The 22,227-nt window shown below is 38.5% G+C and overlaps 2 long non-coding RNA genes across 3 annotated transcripts in view; one reads left to right on the forward strand and one right to left on the reverse strand.

Moving 5' to 3' along the window:
- Window positions 1-22,227, reverse strand: part of LOC116870577 — a 73,484-nt gene that overhangs the window by 16,700 nt on the left and 34,557 nt on the right. For both annotated transcript variants that reach the window (XR_004383248.1, XR_004383249.1), the window contains one exon: window positions 18,836-18,929. This is a non-coding gene — a long non-coding RNA (uncharacterized LOC116870577). The remainder of the gene's footprint in view (window positions 1-18,835; window positions 18,930-22,227) is intronic.
- The window catches only part of LOC116870578, a 30,953-nt gene that overhangs the window by 7,392 nt on the left and 1,334 nt on the right, over window positions 1-22,227 (forward strand). The window contains exon 2 of the long non-coding RNA XR_004383250.1: window positions 4,809-4,909. This is a non-coding gene — a long non-coding RNA (uncharacterized LOC116870578). The remainder of the gene's footprint in view (window positions 1-4,808; window positions 4,910-22,227) is intronic.

Genomic DNA, 22,227 nt, shown 5'->3' on the forward strand with positions numbered 1-22,227 from the left:
ATCATCTGAATTTTCTCTTCTTTCCATCTCTTATGCCTGTTTTCCTTATGTTGATCCCTGTAGGTTTTCTCTACATGGCTACAAAGAGAAACTTGGCAGCTTATGGAGAAGCTTCCAAACCTGTATCATCTTTGGAACTAGGAATCTCAGAGTAGACCTTCCTTTTTCTGCATTCTTACCAATCCTCAAAAAGACAAAACTTAAACCTGTTTGAAAAGTATACCCATAGGACCAGCCTCTCTCTTTAGAGGCACAGGATATACTAATTGGTGAGCACTGGTTACAATAAAATTCATATAATGAAGTTCTAACTTTATCTGTCCAGGATATACCTGTACTTCTTGAAATAGTTTCTTTTGGGAGGTAATTGAGTTAAAATAAAGTCATTAGGGTGGCTCTAATCCAATATGACTGACATTCTTACCAAAAGAGGAAATGTAGACCCAGACATGTACAGAGGGGAAGACTATGTGAAGACACAGGGAGAAGGCCATCTGCAACCCTAGAAAGGAGACCTCGAAAGAAACCAACCTTAGTAATACATGGATCTTAGATGTCCAGCTTTCAGAACAATGAGAAAATACATTTCTATTATTTAAGCTACTAGGTCTTTGGCCCTTTGTCATGGCAGCCCTAGCAGATGAATACACATTCCCAACTCTGTGGTATGAAAGGATAGGTGTGGCTCTTTGATTATCCCCCCAGCTGCAAACTCCAGAATGGGAGACAGGCTGTTCTCAGGAGGAAAGGAGATGTTCCAAGACCCAAAAAAGGAGGGAATGATGCTGGACACACCATAGTTGCTGATGTTCCCACAGATGGAGAATAACCAATCTCCCTTGACCCAAAGGGTATGATTTCACATCACCCTTCTGGAAAAAGAGTTTACTGTTTATGATAGATGTCTCACTGAAATTGTTCTAAAAATTTTGAACCTCAGCTTCAACCACCACAATTTTTTATAGGTTGGAATGTCAGTAAAGCATAGTACTTACAAGGCTTTTGGGTCAGTTGTGTCTGGATTTGGATACTAAGATTGGATACTAAGATGACTTTGGGAACTTATTTGAATCTATGTTTTGTCACTTATGAAATGGAGATAATGAGAGTACTTTTCTCCTACAGTTGTGAGGGTTCTTTAAGTTAATTTGTGTGAAACTCTTAACAAAGTGGTTAATGCATTAATAGAAATAGTAGATACTGCCTACTATTGTTTGCATTATATCTATTATTACTGTTGTTATATATAGATTGTTCAACACACTAAAATGGCCTAATTGTCTATAAGTCATTCAGAGTTTTGACTCTTAGCTTGACCTTATCATTGACATGCAAATGAAGGTGATGGATATAAGAGCTTTGAAGCTCATCCTAAAGCATGTTTTGGGAAGATAATAGAAATTATACTTGCCACTTTCCACACACTTCAGTGTTGAGGATCTTGAATTTGAGGTTTCTATGTGATAACAAAATGGAAATACCTAGTTTATAGCTAGCGACCTGATACTGGACCTAAGGATAGAGGTCGGGACAGTTGATATTAATTCAGGAGTCATTTGTTTATGCCAGAGATGGCAAATTAGCAATCTTGAGAAATGCGTTTTTTCCCCCTCCTAAGTAGGCTTTAACAAATGAATGGGCTACCCATTTAATATTCTTGGGGAAGAAGACCTTCTGCCCTGGGGTCCTTCTAGCTGGACTTAGAATCAAATTGACATGAGACAGATTAATAGGAAAAATCAAATTTAATAGTCATATGTATGGGATGCCTCTGTGGCTCAGTTGTTTTGGCATCTGACTCTTGGTTTCGGCTCAGGTCATGATCTCAGGGTAGTGAGACTGAGCCCCAAGAAGGGCTCTGGGCTAGGCATGGAGCCTGCTTAAAATTCTCCCTCTCCTTCTTCCTATGCTCCTCCTACTCCCTCTCTAAAACAAACAAGCAAACAAACAAACAAAATCTTTGTCAAACTGGCCTCTCTTGGGGCAGTGTGCCCTGTACCCCTACATTATTATCTTACATTAAACAAATAAATGGGCTACTATTTAATATTATATTACATTAAAAAAAAAGATTGGGTGGCTTTTCTTAATAGGTCAGATGATCTGGGCACAGTGCTCGGCATTTTCATATGGAGAACTGAGCAATAGCTGCCCTTTTTGGTCATGAATCCAACTCTTCACTCAGGGTATGCATGTGCATATATTCCCATTCATTTGGCCATCTCCCTCCTTTCTGGAGGCATGTGAGCAAGACCCTTGATGAAACTTATAGTTGAGGAGATGTAAATGAGATTGCCACATGGATGAAGAAGGAAAAGGAGCCAGTTATGGAAGTAGGTGGAGGTCAAAGAGTCATCCAAGAAACTGAGCAGTTAGTAAAAATGTCTAACCAGTTAGTAAGAAGTTACTAAGTTAGTAAGAAGTTAGTAATAGTAAGTAATAGTAAGAAGTTAGTCAGTTAGTAAGAACACCAGAAAAGAGCACTGTTCTCACACTCAAAGTGGCAGATAGGGTTAATTAGAGGAGGGATGGTCAAACAGTGTCATATTTCCAAAGATATCTGGTAGTAGAATGAAAAGAATCTACTAGTTTTGTCAACTAGAAACTGACTACTGGTATATAATAATGAAAGTAGTTCATTCTTATGAGTGGACAGAAATCTACAATGGGCAGAGGAAGTAAGCAAGTCCTTTCTTTTCTTTTTAAAAATCTTTCATCTAAGGAGCCTGGGTGGCTCAGTCAGTTAAGCTTCTGCCTTCGACTCAGGTCATGATCCTGGAGTCCTGGGATTGAGTCCCGAATCCAGCTCCCTGCTCAGCAGGGAGGCTGCTGCTGCTTCTGCCCGGTCCCCTACTCACACTTACTCTCGCTATCTCACTGTCTGTCTGTCTCTCTCTCTCTTAAAAATAAATAAATAAAATCTTTAAAAATCTTTCATCTAATGGAGTGATAGCTACATGAGGTTTTATGGGAGTTTATTATTATTATTATTATTTTATTATTATACAATAAAAAAGTTTTTATTGATCAAATGAAAAGTAGTTCAAGTAGGAGATGCAGCAAATAGAGAAAAGGGAGAAACAACTGATGGAGGCCAGTTCTAGCCAGCTGAGACCAAAGGACAACATTTCAGGGGCCATGCTATTCTGTACTGTTCCAATTTTATTATACATAGTGCTCATATATGTAACTTTGGAGGCTTACTGGTCTTGCTGTGAAAGTCCGCATAAGTCCCTGGAGCTCAAAAAGGTTAAAATTAGTTTCATTCATTGATTCTACCCATCCTCAAACATATTTCTATTGCTATATCATCTCTCCTAGTTACTCAGTCTCCCAAATTAGAAGTCTGGAAGTTATTTTATATTTCTTATTCACCATGTCAGTTCTGCTCACACTTCTTGCCACCTCTTACCCAATCAGACACAAAGCCCTATTGATTCTTCTCTTCAGTTTGTCTAAAGTCTATCTTTTTTCTTAATCACAGTTTTCTATTTTGTGATATCACTGACCTGGAGGTTCTTTGAGGATGAGACCTGTTCTTTATGTTTTTCCTCATTTCAACTCCTAAAAGTATACATAAAACATATTATAAATGTTTGATAATTTTTGTGGAGATGAACTAAATGATCGCCCAGTTTCATGTCCTGCTACGCTTGGATCTTACACTCCAGTCACACACACACAACCTACTCTTCCTCCCATACCCAGTACTATTACACATTTCCTTGTATTATTTCTGCCTGGATACTCTTCACAATGCACTGTCCACCTGGAACGTGGACCATGTTTCTGAAAAGTTAGTAGAAGAATTAATGCCCCTGTGAAATTGCCCTTTATTACTCTGCTTTGGGGCAGACCTTGCTGCAGATTATCAATTACATTTCTTTTTCTATCTAACACATCACAAAATACTTTTCAACCTCACTTGTTTGACATGGCCATAGAATGTGAGCAGAAAAATTGTGTACACTCTTAAGTTTAGCCCATAAATTCCTTCTTATTGTCATCCTCCATTCTGTTTTCTACTTTCCGGTGGTTGGTTTAAAGAACCCCCTCAAGGGGATCTCAGGAGGTGTATGTCGAAGATGGTAGAGCTATTATAAAAATGGAACCTAGGTCCCTGAGTCATTGGTTGGAGGAGAGCTACCCAACAATCAACTCCAACATTGGGAACAACAATCAACTCCAACAATGGGAACATTGTGAGAATGAAAAATAAGCTTTGTGTTAAACCACTGAGAGTTTGGAATTTATCCAGCATAGCCACTATAAGGAAGTACCATTTACCACTCCAAAATATGTCCCTTTGAATTAAGGATTATTTTTTAAGAAACTGCAAACTTAGGAACTCTGAAAACCAAACAGAAGTTACCTTTTTATAAGATGCTCAACATGTATAAGGAAAAAATCTCTATTTGTAGAGATTTTAAATCTCTATTTGTAGATCCCTTGCTCTACCAGGAAAGGGGGGATAACTCAATCTTTAGAAACTCTTACCAATGAAGAAGGCAAAGACTTAGATGTGCATAACAACCTTATCCTTGTGTACTGTGCTTTTCTGGGTAACCTCTCATAGCTGACTCTCCATCCCCAGTATTTTGTTTTATCTTTAGCTGTAGATGGTTTTAAGGTGATGGCTTTGGCCATTTCAGACACTCAGTTTTTCTGGGTCTCTCCCATGTATATATGTTACTAGACTTTTTTTTTTTGTTTTTTTTTCTTCTGTTAATCTGTCTAATATCAATGTAATTATTAGACTATCCAAGGAAACTAGAAAGGAAGAAGAAAGAACTTTTCTGTCCCTACAGTTTTGGCAACCTGGATGGGATTTTCACTGGCTAGACCCTACTGGCTCTGGGGCTGCTGCAGCCAAGAGATCATGGAACCACTGACAAAAAGCTGGCAGAAGGTAAGAATTCTTACCATGTCAATCTCCAGGATCTCTGCCTGCAGGATCCAATGGAAGTGAGAGTATTTTTTTTTTCTTTTCTTTTCTAACTGTAGGTAGTCTAAAATATTTGTGGAACTAGTTCCTGGGGTACAATGACTCTTGTAAAGAATTGGTAACAAGTATTCTTGTTTTCTATTTTTTTTTTCTTCCCAGAGATGTTCTTCATTTTCTTTTGTCTGCTTGATGACCAGAGAGAATATTCTCTCTAGTCTTTACCAGTTGGAGGATGTATGTTCATCTGAGGAACAGCTGAGTAACCTATGGATCCAAACTTAGGAAATAAAAAGTTTGGGGAGATGGAGACACATGTGATTCCCTGGGTTTGGAAAAGCTATTTAAAACTGGGCCCTTTATAATTAGTATCTCTGCTTTCTTAGGCTAACTCTGGGAGCAATTTGTCTGGATCTTATGTGGCCTGCATCTCTTGCATTCTCCTTTGGGATACCTCTTGTGTCCATGGTTAACCCACAAAAAGACTTATTGATAATTTGAGTCCCCATTAAGATTAATAGATCCTAGTCATCAATGACCAAATGATGGAACCTTTGGAGAAACTTCTAGATTGAAAAAACTTTTTAGGCAAACCATGAACAACTCTTAACTTTAAGAAACAAACTGAAGGTTGCTGAAGGGGAGTTTGGTAGGGAGATGGGGATAACTGGGTGATGGGCATTAAGGAGGGTGCTTGATGTAATGAGCACTGGGTGTTACATGCAACTGATGAATCACTAAATTGTACCCCTGAAACTAATTATACACTATATGTTAACTAAGTTGAATTTAAATAAAATTTTTTTAAAAAAATTTAAAAAATATATTTTAAACACAAATGATTTGACACACACAAAAATTTTTTTAGAGTGGTCTGATCTAAGCAATTGTCTTATTGGTACTTATGGAAAGGCTAAATTAAAAAGAAATATATTGGCTAACCTTAGGGACTCTCTTAAGATGAAAGAACAGAAATTAGACAATTTTAGAACAAAAATTAACATTCACATCCAATATAATTCCCATTCTCAAAATTTGGCTCTGATGCAGGCAGACCAATTCTCAGGACCCAGAGGCATCCCGCAGGAACAGCCAAGAGAGTCCTTGGTTATGTGCAGAATAGAAATGAAATGCAAGTCAGCAGGAAGTAAGAGCAGAGTTTATTGGAGATAGCAAATACAGAGCATCTGGGAGACTCAGAAAGGAAAAGAAGAACTGAGTCTCATCTTTGCTTGGGGCCTGGAGTTTTTACTAAGGACAGTGGTCTGGAATACATGAACTCTTAAGAAATCCAGGAACTGGTCAAACAAGGACGAGTGCTTTTTGGAAAAGCACTTGTGTCTTTCATAAGTTCCTTATGCCCTGGAGCCAAGGGTCTTGGTGAGTCAGTGGTCTTGAAAAATATACATTAAGATCTGGCCTGGGCACTCCTTAGATGTTATCTATTGTGCTGGAAAACTCCAAAGAAATCATTAACTTGACCTTTACAAGGAGGACATACATTAAGACGTGGGAGGTGAAAGTGCAGGTCCTGGCAAGAAGAGAAACAGGAAAAAGAGCAAAAAAAAAAAAAAAAGCTTTTTATCCCCCCCATGGGTTTTCTTCAGTTTCCCTGTCTTAGTTCCATCTACTTATTTTCACTTCCCTTTCCCTAAAGATTTATAGAGAGCACTCCAGCCCGATCTCCCATTTCAGCTATGTAGGTTAGTCCTGTGAAGACTAAGAGTCAGGAAGTGAATTCAGCAGAAGCTCCTGAAACTGGTGGCAGTTTGCTTTGCTGTCACTCCCAATTCCTCCTACTTTTGGGGGCTCTGGAAACAGGCTCTGCCTCTTTCAGGCCTTCCCATGCCATGTCCTTTGTGGAAGTGTTCTGGAACCCCCACCACAAAGAATTCATGTCCCCTGGGTATCAACAGATCTAAATTATAAAGTTCTTTTGTCAGAAATCAAATCTCTTTGATACAAATAATTAAATTTAGTTGGAAAGGGGGCCAGTCCCTTGATATTCAGGCTATAATCCTGGTCTTTGGGGTATGGGAAACAACATTTTTGTCTTGCAGCTCTCTACAAAACCAACAATGTGGCTCTAGAAACCGTTCAAAGCTCATCTATCTTTACCAGTTCCAAGCCTCCCTCCACTCATCTCAAAATGCTTGTAGATATTGTAAAATATCAGAATATTGGAAACAGAATTGTCTTTCACTTAAGGAAAGGAAAAATTTAAAGTGTAATTACTCCAGACCTCTGCTAATATCCCAAAGTTCCTGGAAGAAAACTGGTATGTTTTCTCTGTGCCTCTGTGGTATAGATTTTCTACCTCCTCTTTTCTAGGACTTAAGAGCCATTCCTTGAAATGCAAACATTAGGGAGATGTTTCTCATTAGAAGAAAAAAAAAAAAAAGGCAGGGGAGCAGGAAGGTATTTGGAAATTAGGCTAATGAAAAATCTCAGGGGTGCCTGGGTGGCTCAGTCAGTTAAGCCTCTGCCTTTGGCTCAGGTCATGATCCTGGGGATCATGTCTGCATTGAGCTCCCTGCTCAGCAGAGAGTCTCCTTCTCCCTCTACCCCTCCCCCCTGCTTTCTCTCTCACCCTCTCTCTTTCGAAGAAATAAAGAAAGATCTCAAATTTCTTCTCCACAAATGTTAGTAGAAAAGGCTTTAGCCATCTGAGCAAGTGGACTTATTCCAATTGCCAAAAAAACGAAAAAAAAAAAAAAATTGGATCCAACTATTCTTTTGAACTGGTGAGTTTTGTGTTGTGCCTGACTCATGGCTAAAATTTTAAGGCAATAACTATGGAGGGTCTCTGTCATGTCTGTATGTCTCTCTCTCTTTCTACTGTGTGTGTGTGTGTGTGTGTGTCTATAGTGTGTGTGTGTGCATATGTGTGTAAAATTACATGTGTTATATTTTTCTACTCTGGATCATGTTAACAAAATTAATTTATAAAGAGCTCTATTTAATTGGGTTAAAATTAAGTGCTTATAGATTAAATATTCCTAACGTTCTCAGAAATATAGCAAACTGACCCAGTGTTTTTCCTGTTTACATGATCTGGAAATATATTTGGTATTAGAGCTAGTTTAAGTTCGTTGGTTTAATTAAAGTAGACATGTCCTTAGAGTTATCAGCATTGAATATAATGCAGACATACAACTTTTTTCCTGCCTGGGTTTACTAGTCTAATAAGTTTATGTTATATCTCTGTTTCAAATTTTGTCAGGAAGAAACAGCTTGGGATGATGGCAGATTTTTCCAACGCTTCATGAGGTTTTCATGGAAAGTCTAAATTAATTTTTGGGAGCAAGTGATTTAGATAGATGTAAGTGGAATAAGAGTTTTTAGGTGAATTTGTCAGCAATAATTGTATTGTATGGTATATATACTTAAAAATAGCTTTTGTTAACCTTAAAAGTTAAACTGCCAGTTATTTTACCAGCAAAAGAAGGGTTTATTCAGGAATAGCAGAGAATTGCAATCTGGGACAAGCAAGCTAAGGGGAAACCATTGGCAACTCTGCAAAGAATAAAAGTAGAGGAATGCTTTTCAATTGATTAAGTGTCTGCCTTCTGCTCATGTCATGATCCCAGGGCCTGGGATGGAGCTCCCTGTTGGTCTCTCTGCTCTGAGGGGAGCCTGCTTCTCCCTCTACTCCTCCCCACTGCTTATGCACTCTTTCTCTCTCTTGCAAATAAATAAATAAAATCTTTAAAAAAATAAAAATAAAAATAAATAAATGCTCTCTCTCTCTCTCTTGCAAATAAATAAATAAAATCTTAAAAAAAGAAAAAGATAAAGAAAAGAAAAACAAAATGGGAAGTTTGGAAGGCTATTATCAAGGAAAAAGTCCATTGCGGTAAACTGGGAGCTGGAGGTATAGTGGCTTTTCATTGGCTGAGTTGTGACCATCTCTCATCGACTGGGCTGTAGCTGGGGCAATGAGGAAAGCCTTTCTTCCTCCTCTGGGATAATCAAGTAGTATCCAAAGTAGCATCCATGTGCAAGGTCTGTCTCTGGTTGCATTTAGCAATTAAAGATGAGTGGTGAGGCATGAGAACTCCCCCTGCCCAACCTCCCAACTCAAATTTAGTGAGGTTTCTCTTAAATCATTTTCACATTTTTCCTTTTGATTGAGATCTTTTTTTGAAAGTATTGGTGACAAGTAGTCATTCATTTTTTTAATTAATTAATTAATTTTTGTGTGTATGAGAGAGAGAGAGCAAGCTTGAGCATGAGTTGGGGGAGGGGCAGAGGGAAAAGCATACTCTAGTGAACAGGGAGCCTGATGCAGGACTCAATCCCAGGACCCTAGGATCATGACCTGAGCAGAAGGCAGATGCTTAACCAACTGAGCCACCCAGGTGCCAAGTTAGGTTCTTTATATTAGTGGTTTTGTACCTCAGTGCCAGGAAGGACCTTTGCTGGTTGTCAGGTCCTATGTTGGAGTGAAAGTGCTTAGCAGTTGGAAACTACTTAAGGTCATATTTGAGTAAAGGGAAAGTTAGGAGGGAGAATACTCAGGTGTTTCTCATCTAAAGGCTTTTTCTCAAGGTCATAAGTATTGGCGTTCATCCTGAAACACTAACATCGCCTTACTGGGTACATCTTTTAAAAAATCAACAGGCAACCAAAGGTAAAACTAAAAATAATTTTGCAAAATTTCTTGGGCATTGGGCTGGCTCAGTTGGAAAAACATGTGACTCTTGATCTTGGGGTTTTAAATTCACCAAAATGAAAACAAAAGAAGAGTTTCCCCCTTTCACAAGGGCTTGGGAAATACAGACAAAGGCCTTGTCTTTCCATGAAAGAGAAGCAGAAGCAACAGTGAGAAAAAGGGCTGGCCTGAATGTCTTGGGAAAGCTGCCTCAGATGTCATCTGCTTCAATTCCAGAAAATCTTTACTTTCAGGTCAGCAGGTGGGGTGCAGGTCCAGTCAGGGTTTGGCACTTTCTTTACGTGTGTCATGTGAATCCAAGAGTCTATTCCCTGGTGTTTGGCAGCACAAAGTTTGGTAAACAGTTCCTGATAAAGGCCTTTCCAGTGACGCTGAAGTGTCTTTCTAGAGATGTCTTTTTCCAGGTTGCAAGGCATGATGCTTTTTAACTCCCAAGAGTATGCTGTAAATACATTGCTGTACCAAAGAATGGTTATTTTCAAAAGATGGAACTGGGCCTTCATGCTATGGAAGTCTATTTCCTGTTATCAACTATGGATAAAAGGAGGTGGGGACCAGGTATATTGGATGTCCTGTGACTGTATATTGGATGTCCTGTGACTATCTCAAAGTCTGAGAGTCTATGGTTTCCAAGGGGGGTGGATTTGAGATTTAAAGGATCAATAGCAATGCTTTAGTCCATGGTAATCGGAGGGTTTCTGCAAATTTTGCCAATTGAGTCTAATAAGGTCATTAGTACATTTGACCAACTCTGAAGACTGAGGACAGTATGTGCAATGAAAGTGTCGTAAAGTAGCACAGACTTGTCAAGGCAGCTGAGCAACCAATGGGTTCCCTGATCACTATGTAGTTTGAGAGGGGTTCCCCAGGTGGGATAATTTTTTCTAAAGAATTTTAGCCACAGAAGAGGTACTGGCTTGTCTAAAACAAAAATCTTCAGTCCAGTGATAAAACATACAAACCACGACTAAAATATATTTATGCCCGCGAGATGGGGGAAGCTGCATGAAATTCATATGGCAAACCTCAAATGGTCCATTGGGCAATTTAAAATACCCAGGAATGTTAAGGACAGATTTCCCATGACTGTACTTTGGATAGGTGGACAAGCAAAGGTAGGTACTTTCTGTGGTCTTATTAACTTTTCCAAGCAACACTTATTCATGAATGTTAAATTTTGTCAGCAGACCAATAGTTTATTGCATGTACAGTTATAAGTATTGGAAATTTTAGGATTTCTGATAGGGCCATATTGGTATTTGGATAGTTCTTCATTTTTATTGAATCAACAATTATTAGATTTCTATTAATGTTTCTCCTTTCTGGGGACAACCGTTGGGCCGCTGTGGTCAATTTGTCTAAATTGTCATTTAGGAGAACATCCTCTTGTACTGTGACAGAGGCTTCGCTATTGGTTTCCTTGAGCGCAGCATTTTTAGTGGAAATATCATTGAGTTGGATTATTCTGGCTTCCAGGGAGTTGAATCTGGAATGTCCATGAATTTTTTTTTTTAAGATTTTATTTATTTATTTGACAGAGAGAGATCACAAGTAGGCAGAGAGGCAGGCAGAGAGAGAGAGGAGAAAGCAGTCTCCCTGCCAAGCAGAGAGCCCAATGCAGGACTCAATCCCAGGACCCTGAGATCATGACCTGAGCCAAAGGCCGAGGCTTAACCCACTGAGCCACCCAGGCACCCCCATGAATCTTAATAATAGTTTGAGCCACTGGCAAAAGTATGGCATCTAATAAATTTTGGACATAAGAGCCATTTTTATTTTTAGTTTTTTAAAATTTTTTTTATTTTTAAAAAGATTTTATTTATTTGACAGAGAGAGAGAGAGAGCATAAGCAGGGGGAGTGGCAGGCAGAGGGAGAGGGAGAAGCAGGCTCCCTGCAGAGCAGGGGAGGCACGATATGGGACTTGATCCCAGGACTCTGGGATCATGACCTGAGGCGAAGGCAGTGGCTTAACCAATTGAGCCACGCGGGCGCCCCAGGAGCCATTTTTAATCTTATTCCCACTGGAGGGAAGGAAATCTCATTTCCATAACATTCCAAATTCATGAGCTACTCCAAAGGTATACCCACTATCAGTGTAACTGTTACTAGTTTTCCCCTTGGCTAAAGTACAAGCCTGGGTAAGTGCATATAACTCAGCCTGTTGGGTGGAAGTAGCCAAAGGTAAAGGTGCTGTGTCAATGACTTCAAAGGAAGCGGTAATAGTATCTCCAGGATGATGTTTGCCATTAAAAAAAAAAAATTATCTATATTTTTATGTTTGGGGAAGGAAGTAGAAAAGAAACCCCTATAATGGGCCCTACTCAGTGGCAGCTCCTTGTTCCAGAAGGTTAAGGAAGACTTTGAGGAAATAAAAGTTGCTTGGAAAAATCCTGGTGTAGTTGCTTTGTATGTTGTGATGGTAGAGGGATGAAATGAAGTGTGAAGGCCCCTCATACCCTGCACCTTACCTCAGACTATGTGCTGGAAACCGGGGGCAGAGAAAGTGCCAACCTCATTACTGCCTCTTGGGATTGTTGACAGCCACGTAGTGGTAGAGAATGACAAGCAGGAAGAGCGACACGCCCAGCATGTTGGCAAAGATGGCAAGATGGCGAGCAGCATGTCTGTGGTCCTCCTGATCAGCTGGGCTCCCCGCGATGCAATCTGCATACTAGCTTGATGTTTACCATTTTTATACTTTAAATAAGAATCCTTGGTAAACCATGCAAAATCTGTATTGGTTAGGAAATTTTCCATAGTTATCATGGGGAGTCAAAAGGTAATCTGTCAGGGTTAAGCAGGTATCAGAGGTTTCATCTGGGGGCAAATGTAGTCCTATTCTGAGATCAGATCCCCTAAGTATCTAATCTGAGCTTGAGCAAGCTGCAATTTTTTCGGAGACTTTACATCCCTTTAAGGTCAAAAGGTTTAACAGGTAGATGTTGCCTCCTGTGAATAGATTTGAGAAGGAGAGCAGAGAAGCAAATCATTTATGTATTGTAACAAGGTAGATCCTGCAGAAAACTTTTTATCCTCCAAATCAGCTTCTACGTTTTGTGAAAAATAAGGACTCTCTAGAACCCTGGGGGCATTATTGTCCACGTGTTTTTCTATCCTTCCCAAGTGAAACCAAAAAGATGTTGGCTATCCTTATCAACTGGAATACCAAAAATGCATGGCACAGATCAATCACAGTGAAAATTTGCTTTCACCAGGAATGGATGTTAGTAGCACCTGGGGGTTAGGAACAACAGAATACTAAGAGATAACTGTTGTTTATTGCTCAGAGGTTGTGGACAAACCTCCATCATCAGACATGGGGTTTTCTCACGGGTAAAATAAGAGTATTACAGGGACTAATGCAGGGGATAATGAGGCCCTGAGACTTGTAATCTTCTATTATGGGCTTGATGCCCTAAAGGGCTTCTTTACCACAGGGCCTTGAATAATTCTGGGAAGAGGTTTTGAGGGATCTATTTGAATCTTGATGGGAGGTGTACTGTCGATTCTACCCATATCAGTTGAAGATTTTGCCTATAAAGAGAATAGTAGCTGATCCAATAGGAACAAATGATGAGTGTCCCCACACTCCTCTATAATGCTATCAAAGATGGAGCATAGAAAAGATGCTGAAGGGATATTTAATTTTCCTGGTTGGTTATTTTGAATACTACTGTCAGATTCTAGAAGTATTTCTCCCTTTTGGAGAAATTCTGGCATGGTGGTTTCTATAAAATCTCAGCACAATAAATTAACTGGGATGGAAGAGTTAAGGAGAAAACTAATGAGTGTCTGTCACAAAGCCTAAACCAAAGGTAATAGTTTCAGAAACAGGAACTCATTGAGGTTATTAGAGCCCTCCACTTGTTGAACTGCTTTAGTGTCCTGGGGCAGGAGCTGCTTTACAGCGGCAGGGTTGAGCACTGACAACTAGCTCCAGCATCAATACAAACAGAGACTCATTCCCAATTTGAAGAATGGTTTCTCTAAGCTGATGAAGAGAAAGGACTAGGAAGAACCCATGGAGGGCACCTGGGTGTCTAAGTCAGTTGAGTGCCCCATCCCACTCTTGATTTTGGCTCAGGTCATGATCTCAGAGTTGTGGGATCAAGCCCCATGTGGGGCTCCATACTGAATGTGGAGTCACTTGAGATTCTTTCTTTCCCTCTTCCCCCTCTCAAACAAACAAACAAACAAACAAACAAAATCTTAAAAAAAAAAAAAAAAAGAACCCGTGTATTTCTTCAGAGCCACACCATTGGGAATTAGGACGATACTGGAAAGACTGGCTAGAGGGCTGAGGACACCAAAGTGCTTCTTAAATTTGTAACAGTCTTTTCTTCATGTCCTAGCCCATTGTAACAGCAACAAAAACTAGAAGGTTTTTGGTTTTGTTCAGAGGCCTTCATTTGCCAGAGTTGAAAATTGAGAATTTTAGTGGTCTTTCTTTTAGGTGAGTCATCTAGTATGTGAGCAAGCTGGTTTGCCATATTAACTAAACCTGGAGTGGTCAATTTCGCATCCTGGTCCTTTTAACTAAAAGAGAAAGATCCCAGCTCAGCTCATTAGTAAACATAGAGTTAAATGCTGCCTGGGTGGATTCAACATTTAAAGGAGGATCAGAACATTCTTAAAATAATTTAAACTGATTCTAATAGTCATAGACAGTTTCATTAGACTTTTGTGGGCAAGCCTGAATTTTGTTCCAGTCAGCAGGTGGAAAATGCTCCTGTAGTTCATTGGAGATTTCCAGGGAGAGTGCCAAAAGTTAGAGGTCTATTTCTCTAAGTCCCCTTTTGGATGTTTCCTTCAGGCTAGTTTCATCCATTGTTTGACCTGGTCCTCACCAATAAGCATGTGGACTATTTAAATATGAGAAACCAGCTTGTTAAGTTTGAATAACTATGTGAAATTCTTCAGCAAACTTATGGGGGTCCTTGGTCACTTTAGGAAACCCCTTCACTATGGACCACAATTTGGCCCTAGTCTAGGCAACATAAGAAATTTGAAGTTTATTTAGATCCTCAGAAGACTTAACTTTAAAAAGGCAATTTGACTCGGCTTAGGAGAGGAATGAGTGGGGAGAGATTCAGAGGAAAAAGTAAATTCAGTAGACAAAACAGAACAAAATGGCACTGGAGGTGGGGGCCTGAGCACAAGGTGGCCACCAGCTGTCTGTAGACAAAAAAGATGGAAAAGGGGAAAAAGGGGCCTTAGAAGCCATTTTTGCCTCTTTGAATTGTTTGCCTCAGTTAATTTAGAAATAGTCTTTTGCAAAAAGGAAATTTAGAATTCTGAAAACATCTGGAAGCCTTGAGATACTATTTAAACTAGCTATCCTGGGCTGTCTGGTGACTCATCAGTTAAGTGTCGGGACTCTTGATTTCCACTTGGGTTATCATCTTGGGGTTGTGAGATTGAGTGGTGCTTTGGGCTCTGCATTGGCCCGGGAGCCTGCTTGGGATTCTCTCTCTCCTGCTCCCTCTGCCCCTCTTCTGCCAAACAAAGGTAAAGTAAAGAAAATATTTTTAAAAAGTAGTTATTGTATTCAGTATTTTTTTCTTTTCCTTTTCTTATATTTTAGGGAACCATGGATTTCGGATTCAGTTTTGAGTAAAACAAGTGTAGGGAGATCAAAAATTCCTCATCATAGACATTGAATATTTAAATTTCTTTTGGTTAAGTCAGTCCACTTAGTTATAAATGTGCATACAGAGGGGACCTTGGTTTTTAAACATAAAACTGGCCAGAGTCCCAGCTAGGAGTGGGGTTGGGGAGGCATGATCAAGGCATTTTGATGACTGAAATCCCATGTCTTAGAGATTTTTCAGGAACAACCTGATTCTAGAAGGAATCAGACAAAAAGACAGCACAATCCCAAGCAGGAGTTGGATGGAAGACTAGCACACTTCCAATGGGCACAGTTCCAAAGGGAATAATCCAATCCCCAAAAGGAGTCAGATCAAAAGCTAGCACAGTTTCATCAGGAACAGTCTGATTCCAAAGAAGAGTTGGACTAAAAGCCAAATGAGTACTCTCAGAGATCAAAACAAAACAAAAAAAACCCTAAAAACAAAAAACAAACAAACAAAAAGGCCTTGAAATGGATCCCAAATAAAGCCTGGATAGCTCAGACACAAAGTGTGGAGCTCAAAATCTGGAAGAAAACTTACCCTCAAACCCAAGGTTGGCAAGAAAGCAGTAAGACCAATTGGCTCTTGGGTACTGTAACCTGTTTGCTCACCAGCCTCAGGGCTGTTGGGGGTCTTTTCTGCATCCCCAGATGGGCCAACAAGTAATGTTAACCTTAACCTTCAAAGTGCCAGTGATTTTACTAGCAAAAGATGGGTTTATTCAGGAATAGCAGAGAATTGCAATACAGACAAGCAAGCTGCAGCGAAATCATAGGCAAGTCTGCCAAATAAGGAATGGAATGCTCTTTTATAGAGGAGAGCAGGAAGTTGGGGAAAAGGTTATCAACAAAATGGAGTAAACTGGGAGCTGGAAGTATAGTGGCTTTTCATTGGATGAATTGTGACCGTCTCTCATTGGCTGGTCTGTTGCTGGGGTGGGGAGCAGGATGGGGAAAGACTTCCTCCCTCCTGCTGGGATAGTAAAATAGTAGGCAAAGGAGCTTCCATATGCAAGCTCTGTGTCTATTCCAGTTGGATTTGTAACTGAGGATAAGTGGTAGGTAAGGCATAAGATCCCCCATCCCCGCATGCCCCTACCCCCGCCAAATCTCCTGACTCAATTTGAGAGAGGTTTCTCGTAATTTTCACACTGTTCCAAAATCTTTTTGGTAAGTTGAAACTTTAGAGTTTTACTAAGTTAAATAATAGAAATTCATTGAATAGAGCATTTCCAAATAAAATAGTGAAACATTAGTTACTGAACAAAGGTTTATCTACATTTGACTTCCTTATTATAGAAAAACTAAAGATAAAAACATCTTGTGCTTTATTGGAAGATGATACAATGAAATAGCACATGCTTCTAGAAATTACAAAATATTTAATATATTTGCCAATCTAAAGGATACTGGTATAACAAACAGTTTACAACTGTTTACTTCTTAGTTTTTGCTAGAAATTGAGGCTTCTGAGTTAAGAATTTAAATTAGTATATGTAACTAAAAATATTAGAAATATTAAGGGAAACATCTCCATATGCAAGGAAATTAGGATGTGTGTTTTGAGTAAAGGAAAATATGAGAAATAAAAACACATTTTTATTGAAGGAAAAAAAAGTAAATTTGTCCTAAAGTAAAACTGGTTATTTTTAAATGGGAAAGAAGAACATCGTGGGATAAAATCTGAAAGTTGTAGATTTTTGGAAGGAAATCCTTAGAAAGGAATTTTATGCATGCTCAGGACTGGCTCAGACTGGAATTAATTTAATTGAGTGAAAGTTTTAATATCAAAAGTAAACTAGTACAAAATTAGAATTTGGTTTTCTCTTTGTTAAAAGAACAACATTGCCTTGTATTACTGGTCTGCTTTTGATGAGAGATTAGAAGAGGTTTTATATTATTTTATTTTATTTTTTTTTTTACCTTTTAAAGTAATCTGCCTAAAAAGCAAAGATTTTATTTTATCAAAATAATTCCCTGTACTTCATGTTACCTTTATCATCAGGGCTTTAATTACTTATGTAAACCTAATTCTCTTGATATTAAAAGAGCTAAGCTTTGCTCAGAATAATGTACCCTTATTATATATTTACCTGTGAAGTCTTTGTCACTTTGGTTACATAGATAACTTAGTGTTGTTTCACAGTGACCTATGTTCCTATTTATTCACGTATCCAAAACTTTTCATATTTTTTACAAGATTCCCAAAATAAATTCTCTCTTTTTTAAAAAGATTTTTTAATTTATTTTAGAGATAGAGAAGGAGAGAGCATGAGAGCAGGGGAAGGAGCAGAGGGAGAAGGACAAGTAGACTCCCTGCTGAGTCCAGAGCCTGACATAGGGCTCAATCCCATGACTGTGAGATCATGACATGAACTGAAATCAAGAGTTGGCCACCCAACTGACTGAACCACATAGGCACTCATCCAAAAATAAATTCTAAATGAAGTCCTTTTAGGGGCATCTGGGTGGCTCAGTGGGTTAAGACTCTGCCTTCGGCTCAGGTCATGATCTCAGGGTCCTGGGATCGAGCCCCGCATTGGGTTTCTCTGCTCACTAGGGAGCCTGATCACCGCCCCCCCCCCACCTATTTGCGATTTCTGTCAAATAAATAAACAAAATCTTTAAATGAAGTCTTTTTAACTTTGTGATATTCTGGACTGTACATGGAACATCTCAAAAAACCCAAAAAAACAAAAAACAAATAAGTTATAACAACAAAAACCCCTTGTTAAACTAATTAAGCTTATTTAGTATTTTAAACTACATGGAAAGCATTGTCAAAAAAGTGATACTAAACCTCCTTAGATTATATATTTATTTTATCTTATTTATTTATTTGACAGAGAGAGATCACAAGTAGGCAGAGAGGTAGGCAGAGAGAGAGAGAGAGGAGGAAGCAGGCTCTCTGCTCAGCAGAGAGCCTGATATGGGGCTTGATCCCAGGACCCTGAGATCATGACTTGAGCCGAAGGCAGAGACTTAACCCACAGAGCCACCCAGGTTCCTCTAGATTATATTTTTATAGATATATATTAATAAGTGTTCTAGAAATGGTATGAAATTCCTAAAAATCTGCTCTGTTCTGATATAATATTATCACTTGTAATTCTAGTTATCTCAAAGTGCTGTGTGTCAAGGAAATAACCACACTTCCTTGTCAACTGCATTGTAGAGAATTCTCATTAGATCTTTAACCATGGCAATTTTAAAATTTTTATCATTTACAGAGAGTTGTTATTTCACTCTGATGCTTTTTCAAAAGTGTTTGCAAAGTGCCTTATCTTCAAGGAGACTCATGGAAGGTCTTCTAGAATACAGGTTTCTGAAAACTAAGATTATAAAACTGAACTGGGTAAGAATTTCTAGAATCAATGGTAAATTTGGGTCTAGGCAGAAAAAAATTTACATGGGACTGAATGAACTAATAAAGATGATTGTACTTTTTGTGACTTTTTGTTGATTTTTAAAATGTTTTGTTTTTCCCAATTTTGAAAAATTATTCTCTTAAGCTGACTATAACTTACAGAAGGTTGGTAAAATATACCTTCATGAACAATCAGATATTTGTCTTTTTCTCCCTACCTTGTCCCTCCAGAATCTGGAACTTTCAGTGAGGACTCTTATATTTTCATGGTTGTATATTTATTTTCATAAGTTCAGTAAGAATCTCTTCTCCCTGTGATAGGACACAATTGGAAACATCAGTTTTGTTATTGAAGCTTTATGGAATGTTGTATTTGAGAGAGACATGCTCTAAAGAATGAGACAGGAAAATTTAAGGAACCAAGATTGACTTTATGGAGCCAATAAAGCCCCTTGGAAAAATAGCCTGGTACCTTGTTTACAAGGTTTCTAGCTCCCTTACCAGATGAGGAAAGTCACTTCCTGGCAGGTGCAGGAAACTTTAGGATATTTTGGGGACCTCAAAAAGATTGGAATTCACCCAATATATATGCATTGCATGCGTGTCTAACAGCAGATCCTTGGCTTGGCTTCCTGGCCTTGAGAGGCGTTTAAAAGTTCAATCTGACAACCTCTTTGACCTCAGCCGCAGCAACATCTTCCTAGGAACATCACCAAATGCAAGGGAAGCAAGGGCAAAAATGAACTATTGGGATTTCATCAAGATCAAAAGCTTTTGCACAGCAAAGGAAACAGTTAACAAAACCAAAGACAACTGACAGAATGGGAGAAGATATTTGCAAACGACATATCAGATAAAGGGCTAGTGTCCAGAATCTATAACGAACTTAGCAAACTCAACACCCAAAGAACAAATAATCCAATCAAGAAATGGGCAGAAGACATGAACAGACATTTCTGCAAAGAAGACATCCAGATGGCCAACAGACACATGAAAAAGTGCTCCATATCACTCGGCATCAGGGAAATACAAATCAAAACCACAATGAGATATCACCTCACACCAGCCAGAATGGCTAAAATTAACAAGTCAGGAAACAACAGATGCTGGAGAGGATGCGGAGAAAGGGGAACCCTCTACACTGTTGGTGGGAATGCAAGCTGGTGCAACCACTCTGGAAAACAGCATGGAGGTTCCTCAGAAAGTTGAAAATAGAACTACCCTATGACCCAGCAATTGCACTTCTGAGTATTTACCCTAAAGATACAAACGTAGTGATCCGAAGGGGCACGTGCACCCGAATGTTTATAGCAGTAATGTCTACAATAGCCAAACTATGGAAAGAACCTAGATGTCCATCAACAGGTGAATGGATAAAGATGTGGTATATATACACAATGGAATACTATGCAGCCATCAAAAGAAATGAAATCTTGCCATTTGCAATGACGTGGATGGAACTAGAGGGTATCATGCTTAGCGAAATAAGTCAATCGGAGAAAGACATTTATCATATGATCTCCCTGATATGAGGGAGAGGAGATGCAACATGGGGGGTTAAGGGGGTAGGAGAAGAGTAAATGAAACAAGATGGGATTGGGAGGGAGACAAACCATAAGTGACTCAATCTCACAAAACAAACTGAGGGTTGATGGGGGGAGGGGGTTTGGGGGGGTGGGGTTATGGACATTAGGGAGGGTATGTGCTATGGTGAGTGCTGTGAAGTGTGTAAACCTGGCGATTCACAGACCTGTACCCCTGGGGATAAAAATATATTAATGTTTATAAAAAATAAAATAAAAAAAAACTAACAAAAAAAATAAATAAAAATAAATAAATTAAAAAAAATAGAAATGCAAAAGAAAAACACAGGTGTATGTATCAAAAAGTTCAGGTTAGGTTATTATGGAATTTGATGTACTGGACAGCTCGCTGTGATGGTAAATAGGTTAAAAAATTATCTAAAAAAAAAAATGAGCCAGAATAGTGGGAACAAATTAAAAATAAAAGTTGTCCTATGAAATAAAAAAAAAAAAGTTCAATCTGAGACTCCTTAAGAAAAGTTCCAGAAAAACAGATTTAAAAAGGACCTATATAGATAATTGCTATTCTTTTTTTTTTTTAATTTTTTTATTAACATATAATGTATTATTAGCCCCAGGGGTACAGGTCTGTGAATCACCAGGTTTACATACTTCACAGCACTCAACATAGCACATACCCTCCCCAGTGTCCATAACCCAGCCACCCTATCCCTACCCCCTACCCCTGGCAACCTTCAATTTGTTTTGTGAGATTAAGAGTCTCTCTTGGTTTGTTTCCCTCCCGATCCCATCTTGTTTCATTTATTCTTTTCTTACCCCCCAAAACCCCATGTTGCCTCTCAACTTCCTCATATCAGGGAGATCATATGATAAGACAATTGCTATTCTTATTGCACTTATGTAATCAGACCAAGTTTACTAAAACTTAAATGTTTTGGCAAACAAATTCGTCTTAATTTGCCCATTTTTGTTGGAAATGAGGATGATTTTATTTTTATTTGTTTATTTTTTATAGTTCACAGATTTATTGTGAGAATTAAAAGGAGAGGGTAATAACATGTACCCAGCAAATATTAACATAGTAAACAAGAAATGAATTCCAATATTACAATTACGGTGAGACGGTTGTAATATATGCATTACAAGTAACATATGCATGCATACATAACATGAAATATTTAATATTCAGTAAAATTCTTATATATGTGTGTATATTCTTTTTTGTGTATGTATTCTTTTTAATTAAATATTCTTTTTTTAGATTTTATTTATTTTATTTGACAGAGAGAGAGCACAAGAAAGGGGAACAGCAGGCAGAGAAGAGAGGAGAAGCAGGCTCCCTGCTGAGAAGAGAGCCTGATGTGGGGCTTGATCAGAGGACTCTGGGATCATGACCGAAGTCAAAGGCAGACGCTTAACTGACTGAGCCACCCAGGCACCCCTAATTTAGCAAATTTTTAATTTAAATTCAATTTAGAACATACAGTGTATTATTAGTTTCAGGGATAAAAATACAAACTGGAGCAGCCACTCTGGAAAACAGTATGCAGTTTCCTCAAAAAGTTAAAAATAGAACTACCCTATGATGCAGCAATGGTACTTCTAGGTATTTATCCAAAGGATATAAAAATTGTGATTCGAAAGGGCACATGCAAGCCAATGTTTATAGCTGCAATGTCAACAATAGCTAAAATGTGGAGAGAGCCCAGATATCCACCGACAAATGAATAGATAAAGATGTGTTATAATATATATATCATACATAATATAATTATTATATATACACACAATGGAATATTATATAATAATAAATAATTATTATACATTCTATGGAATATTTCTGAGCCATCAAAAAGAATGAAATCTTGCCATTTGAAATGACCTGGATGGAACTAGAGGGTATTGTGCTAAGTGAAATAATTCAAGCAGAGAAAGACAAATACCATATGATTTCACTCATATATGGAATTTAAGAAACAAAGTAGATGAACATACGGAAAGGGAAGGAAGAATAAAATAAGATAAAGAGAGAGGGAGGCAAATCATAAGAGACTCTTGGCTCTAGG

This window comes from Lontra canadensis, unplaced genomic scaffold, assembly GCF_010015895.1.
Source record: "Lontra canadensis isolate GAN:19392208 unplaced genomic scaffold, GSC_riverotter_1.0 scaffold23, whole genome shotgun sequence".
Classification (NCBI taxonomy): Eukaryota; Metazoa; Chordata; class Mammalia; order Carnivora; family Mustelidae; genus Lontra; species Lontra canadensis.